Here is a 6493-nt window from a genome sequence, read left to right as displayed (position 1 = left end):
TTTAATCTTAAATATTATTAAATGGGCCCTTTATGTGACAGGAACAAAATGCTTATCAAGACATTAACAAATTGATTCTCAAAGTAAAATTTTAACTCTTTTAATTATTAAAACATATATTTTTCAGAGCTCGTATGGAAAAGAATATCCTATAGGAAGTGCTACTGATGATTTTTTTCATGATCTCATCTACTCAACTAAAAGATGTATTTCTGAAATTTTAAATTCAGCTCCCAATAATTTGAAATTCGACATTGCTCTGGTAATTAACCTATATCTACGTATATCTCTAAGATATTCATTTTAATCTTTTTTATTAGAACTTTGAAACAAAAGCATTAAATGCTTTTAGTTTGATATGTGATGCCGCGTTTGAAGAAGAACATAAATATAAACATGGATGTGATTTGATTGATCTTCTATTCAACTTTCTTGCAACAAAAGTTTATTTACGCCCTTCAACTGCGGAAGTTTTAATTAACGTTATACGTGAATATAATATAACTGATGAAAGGAATGGAACGTGTCATAAATGTGCAACAATCTTGTTGTATTTGGAGAATTGTATACATCCTCAAAAAGGCATTTTAAAGTATTCAATCGATATTCCTTATAATTGTGTTAGACCGATCGAAACTGTTGCTCAGTCACAGTCATTTCATACAAAGGCTGAGCAAAACCACTCACTGGCGGGTGTGATTCCTGCTTTAGAGATATTGGATCCAGGTAAATAATATGAATCTAAGTAAATTACTTGTACAAACATATTCATATTTAGACTGACGTTAAATTGGATAGTTAAGATAGGAGAGCAAAAAATTCGGATAGAACCTTCCATTGATACTATGTTCACGTTGAACCATAACCACGAGTTTGACGTGTTGAGTTTATGAACAACTGTCAAGTGTTCTTATTGGGGTGTTTAAGAAATTCAGAGTTTAATTTGACACTTGTTTGTTTACTTTTTCCTATTCAAATTTATCCTGTTCCCGTACTCCAGGATTTAGACAGAAATAGTGGAAGTAACCGTTTAGCCATAAAAAAAATGTATCTCGATAGAACGTTTCATGCTTATTTCAACCATACCAAGATTATTTGGCACAAATAAAAACCAAAGGTACTAAAATTAAACTTTTTTATTTCTTATATATGTAATATCCCGGAAGCTATTTGACCGATCACAAAAGTATTGATGCAATTTAAATACCTTTTACGCGACGTATATAACAATAACCCTTTTTACAAGATTTATTTAACTTCACTTGTATGTATGTATGTATGTATGTATCTTTGTATGTCCTGGAACTTTGCAGTCAATATTTAACAAACTTCCCGATGAGCTACAGACTTGAAACTTTAAACTTAGCTCAGTACTCGAGGACAATGCAATACAAAAGATGACTTAATCCGCTAGTTGGCGCAGGAGTTGAGATATTTGTAAAACCCGCATTTATAGTCTGACCTGGTTCATATTTAGAACATATCTTACTTGCGTGAAAAGAAATAAATCCGAATAAAAATTTTGCTGATAGGTGGCGCAGGAGTCGAGATATTTGGAAAAACCGTATTTATGATCCGATTAAGTTCACATTTCGAATGCATATTGCTTACATGAAAAGAAATAACTACACAAAAAATGTTGGCAGTTATGTGGCGCGCGAGTCTATATGATTAAAAAGTCGGTATCTGTGCTCCGATTTGAATTATATTCAGAATATGTGTATTATCTATTTAATTGAAATACATTGAAAATTTTGTTTGTTAAGGTCAAATCTAGCACGTTAGGTAAAAAGTATAGCATATATACAGATATCGCATTGAAAATTATGTCAATATGCTACAACTAACTTACAGGCGACTTTATTTTGACTATGGCTACGAGCCAATCACTTTAATCCTATTTTTTGCTAATTTTAAAAAGTTAAATTAAATCAAATTAGAGAACTTCCTATTCTTCTTAAACGGAATCGCTATATCTATAAATTATTTTATACTTTTTAGTTCTTGTTGTAATAAAAGCGTGTTTTTAGTTTTTTAACTATAATTTTTAAAACAAATTTTAAATAAACGCCATTTAAAAGAAAGTATATTTATATATTTCTGGTTATTAGGTATTTCTGGCTTAAAAATATAAAACATGGAAAAAATTATGTACACCAAGTGAAAGACCCCCTAATAACAATAACCTTTATTTTTACTTCATTAGTTTTGAATAGGTTTTATAGTTCACAAGATATTAATACTTAAAAATATCAAAAAATTTACTTTAACCATTGATATCTTCTTTATTTTGCACTTCCGCCAAATAGTTGGTAGGGTTGAAATCAGCCCAAAAAGTTCTATATAGCCACATTTTTGGTTTTTGCATAGCTAAATTGTTGATATTCTAGACTTAGATACATGCACGGAATGACCTCGGACTATTTATGATTAAATCCTGTAGTACGGGAACAAGCTAACTGTCTGTTTAGGCGCGACTGCAAACGCCGGGCGGCTAAATTCGTGCTATATACTGCTGTATATGCAAAAATTTCTTTTATGCTTATGAAATTTTTGCACATGCACTTCTCAACTGCCATGTACTTTCTTAAGTTTCAATTAGATGGCACTTCAAAGTATGCTGTGCCTAGTCCATGGCTTACAACCATGCAGAGGTGGTAAACGAACTTTGCCATTGGCCACAGTCCCTACCCACTACTTTTTGGTAAAGTAAATATTTTTTTTATACAAATACATGCAAAATACTGGTTGTTGTTGTTGTAGCAGCTACAACAACCGCGCCCAGATCGGTTGAATTCTCAGTCGTTCCACTAACGGCAGCCCTAAGAAGCGCGCAGCCCGCATGCCGGACACTCATTCGGCACCTCCGCATTTAGCCTACTCAGGTATGAGTTAAACCTGCTGCAGTAGCCAGAGCGATGTTGGGCTATTGTTGTTCTTGTCTCCCGAGACAGATGGAGCTGCGTTGCGTCAATGTCCGGTGTTTGTGTGTCTAGAACGGCATTCACAGGTCTAGAGTCTACATAACTCGAGACCACACCTGTGGCTCCCAACCAGAAACTGCTTGCAGAGCATCATGGTATGCTCCTTAATTGGGAGCATTTTCGCCTCGTCATGGAGGTGGTGTTCAGGTGACATCAGGAGGCATCCGGTCGCTGGCCTGGGTGCGGTGTTTTGTGCTATCTGTAGCTTCATCCACTGCGTCCTACTAGTCCCCGGCGACCACACTGGTGCTGCGTTGTTTAACACCGGGCGGCCTTTTGCCTTGTATGTTGCCAGCAACGTTTCTTTGTCTTTGCCCCAGGTACTGCCGGCTAGCGACTTGATAACTTTGTTGCGGCTCTGTACTTTGTAGACAATAGCGGTTGCGTGCGCAGAGAAGGAGAGCAGGCTGTTGAATGTATGTTACTCCGAGTATTTTGGGGTTATTCACCGTCGGAATTGGTGTATCATCGACGTGAATTCCCATCGGTCGCAGAGGATTTCGTAGGGGAGAGCGTTAGCAAAATACTGGTCTCCCCTCTCACTGAGTTATTCACTGTCAAACTTCATCAGTCCGGCCAAAATGTATACTCTTGCAGCCAATTTGTTTTGCACTGGGCTGCCAAATTTAATCAAGAATAAGGGCATTCCCATAAACACCCAAATAAAAGTGGTTTTTAAGGCAAGTTTAATGAAAATTGTTTGTATAGTTAACTTCAAGTTTAAGAGCAGATTTTAGCGTTAAACTCGAAAATTGCTCACAAACTTGAGTTTATGGCTTAACGTGAACGTAGTATTATGCTTAATTTAAAGCAAGAACTGCCGAATACTATCCCTGAAAATGCCAGCTCTGCACCTTGGCCCGATGGTCAGTTATAGTCATTTATTTAACATTAACAAAATACTGGAGAGTTGTGCCTTTCAAAAATCTGTAGTTAACTGCCGATTCTGAGTTAACTACGCACTGCGAAATTGGCCCTTAGAGTCATGTATTGAACAGCAACAACTGATTTTGGTATAATTGTTTTGTCTTTAATAGCCTACTTCCACCAAATGCTTAACTTCAGTTAAGAGCTCAGGTAAGTCTTAAGAATTTTAACATGTGATGATTGGCAAGGTACATTTCTTAATTTATGTTTTCTTTCTTTCATTTCCTTCTGCTTAGTAGGTGGAATTGCCCTCTTCAGTACAAAAATCGGTAGTTAACTGCCGGTTCTGAGTTAACTACGCACTGTGAAATTGGTCCTAAGTGACCTTAGGGTCAAGGTGCTGGGATAATATCTTCAGGGATTGTAGTCGAAAGTTGAAGCCTTAATTTAAGCCTAAGTGGGATGTTCTCTCGTCTTTGGCTTTATTGCATTAGGTACTCGCACATCGTCAACGTCAGATTCTGCCATTCTATGAATGAATATAAGATCAAGGTGCATGGATGGTATCTTCAGAGATGATGGAAACTTTATGCTTACGGATTCGGAATCAGCACAAAAAAGTCTTATCAAAAGCAGTTTTAACATTTAGGTTATGTTATTCTGGCTGGCTGACCGCCCCACATAGACCAATATGTCCCTAGTGATGGCGGATGAAGATAGGGGTTTAGTTAAGTATATTCGCTTTTTGAGAATTCCAGCAGTGCTTGAAGCCAAATTGTGTTGCCGCGTCTTAAAGCTTATTAAACTCTGGAGCTCCGAGATATTTCAATCGTGTTTTTGATACAGTAGGACAATGGCATAAAATGTGTTCAAGGGTCTCCCTTTTTCCCGTCGCCATGCATTTCCTGCAAACTTCATGATAGCAATTTTTTGCTTGCGTGCGCTGTCAACATGTTATGTCCTGTTAGAACACCTATCATAGTTCTGCAGTCTCTTCGGACCAGCGATAGTATAAACTGGGTTTGTGTCCCGTTTTCTAATCTGCACATGACTTTAGAGATTTTGCAGGTGTTTGACGCATTCTATCTCGATATAGTCTGCTTTTTCACCCTCTGGTTCATTTCATTATAAAGATTTTTTAGCGGTATCGGAATGTTATTCTCTTGTTCTAGAACCAAGTGGATTCCGCTCTTGGCAATTTCATCTACAATTTCGTTACCTGCAATGCGCTTGTGGCCATTGACCCAATAAGTATGCAGTCGCCTGGTTGCTGCTGCCCTTTTATGGCCTCTCTGCTTCTAAGGGGATTTTGTGACGTAAATTGGTATGAGCTTATAGCCTTAATCGCTACTTCACTATCTACGTATATGTTAAGAGTTATTTTCAGTCATTGAGTAGGCTAGCTTAACGGCTTTCGCACTGCGAAAACCTCAGGAATCCGGCAGCTTGATGGGCCGACGAACATTAAGTTCTGAGCAGTACACTCACGCTCCTACTCCATCATTAATTTTTGAGCCGTCTGTGAAGACGCAAACGTTAAAGCTGTGAAGCTGTGCCTTTTAGTGCTTTGTTTCAATTTCGTGTTTTATAAAGCTGTTTTCACTTTATAAAGTAAAAAATTAAAAAAAAGTATGGTGCACTATTTAAAGATTAGTTAAAAGCGACTCCTATGTGTCATGTTGGCTGCTATTTGTTTGTTATTTTCGGCCTTCTAACAATTATATTCAACAATTTTGCTGAGCTTAAGACCTTTTTTTTAATTTCAATAATTTATAAATGGTAGAAATTATTGCTATTTCGGAAATCACCACATTTCCTCATCAGACTTTTTCAGCGGGATTCGAACCGCCGACCTCAGCTGACTCAGCCAGTTACCTACGCACTGTGCTAAGTTCGACCGATAAACTCTTGTTGCTTTTTCCACTTTTTTCATTTATTTTATTTTTTTATTTATTTAAAGAAAGGGGTTGTATCTGTATGACTTTTTTTCTTTTATAGTACATCTACTGGTTGGTAGTTACACAAAATTTAATTCCTTAACATAATGCTGTGTAAACTTAGAACTAAGAGTTCGGCAATTAAAAAAAATAAATATATATATACTTAATACTAAATCATCAGTTAAAAAGAGAAAAAATAAAAATAAAATAAATAAATATTAATTTATTAAAATTAAAATTAAAATTTAAATTAAAACTTACTGCTAAACATTATGAATTAAAAGTTGTAGTTTTTATTAAATACACAACTGGAACACAGAAATATTAATTAGGAGAAAAGAGACAGAGACAGAGCAAATAGAACAGCCACATCACAATCACATTCATCATAAAATTTTAAAATAATTATGAATCATCACCTTGTAGTTACCTCTATTCATAACAGCCTTGAAAGATTCAGGAATGGAATTACAGAGCCTCACAGCATTAACGAAGAACAGCCTTGATGAGGGTAAGTCGGAGTATTTAGGGAGTATCAGATTATGATGCCTGCTTGAACTTGTTAACTTGAACTGTGCATATATGCAATATTGCGGTTTTGAACCGAAACTGTGCATGTATGCATTACTTAGGGTTTGAGTCGAAACTGTGCATGTATGCATTACTTCGATTTCTCATATGCATTATTTCGGTTTTCAAACG

This window comes from Rhagoletis pomonella, unplaced genomic scaffold (genome assembly GCF_013731165.1).
Source record: "Rhagoletis pomonella isolate Grant_MI unplaced genomic scaffold, Rhpom_1.0 Rhpom_scaffold_00002, whole genome shotgun sequence".
NCBI classification, from domain to species: domain Eukaryota; kingdom Metazoa; phylum Arthropoda; class Insecta; order Diptera; family Tephritidae; genus Rhagoletis; species Rhagoletis pomonella.
Note: the sequence above shows the minus strand (reverse complement) of the source record.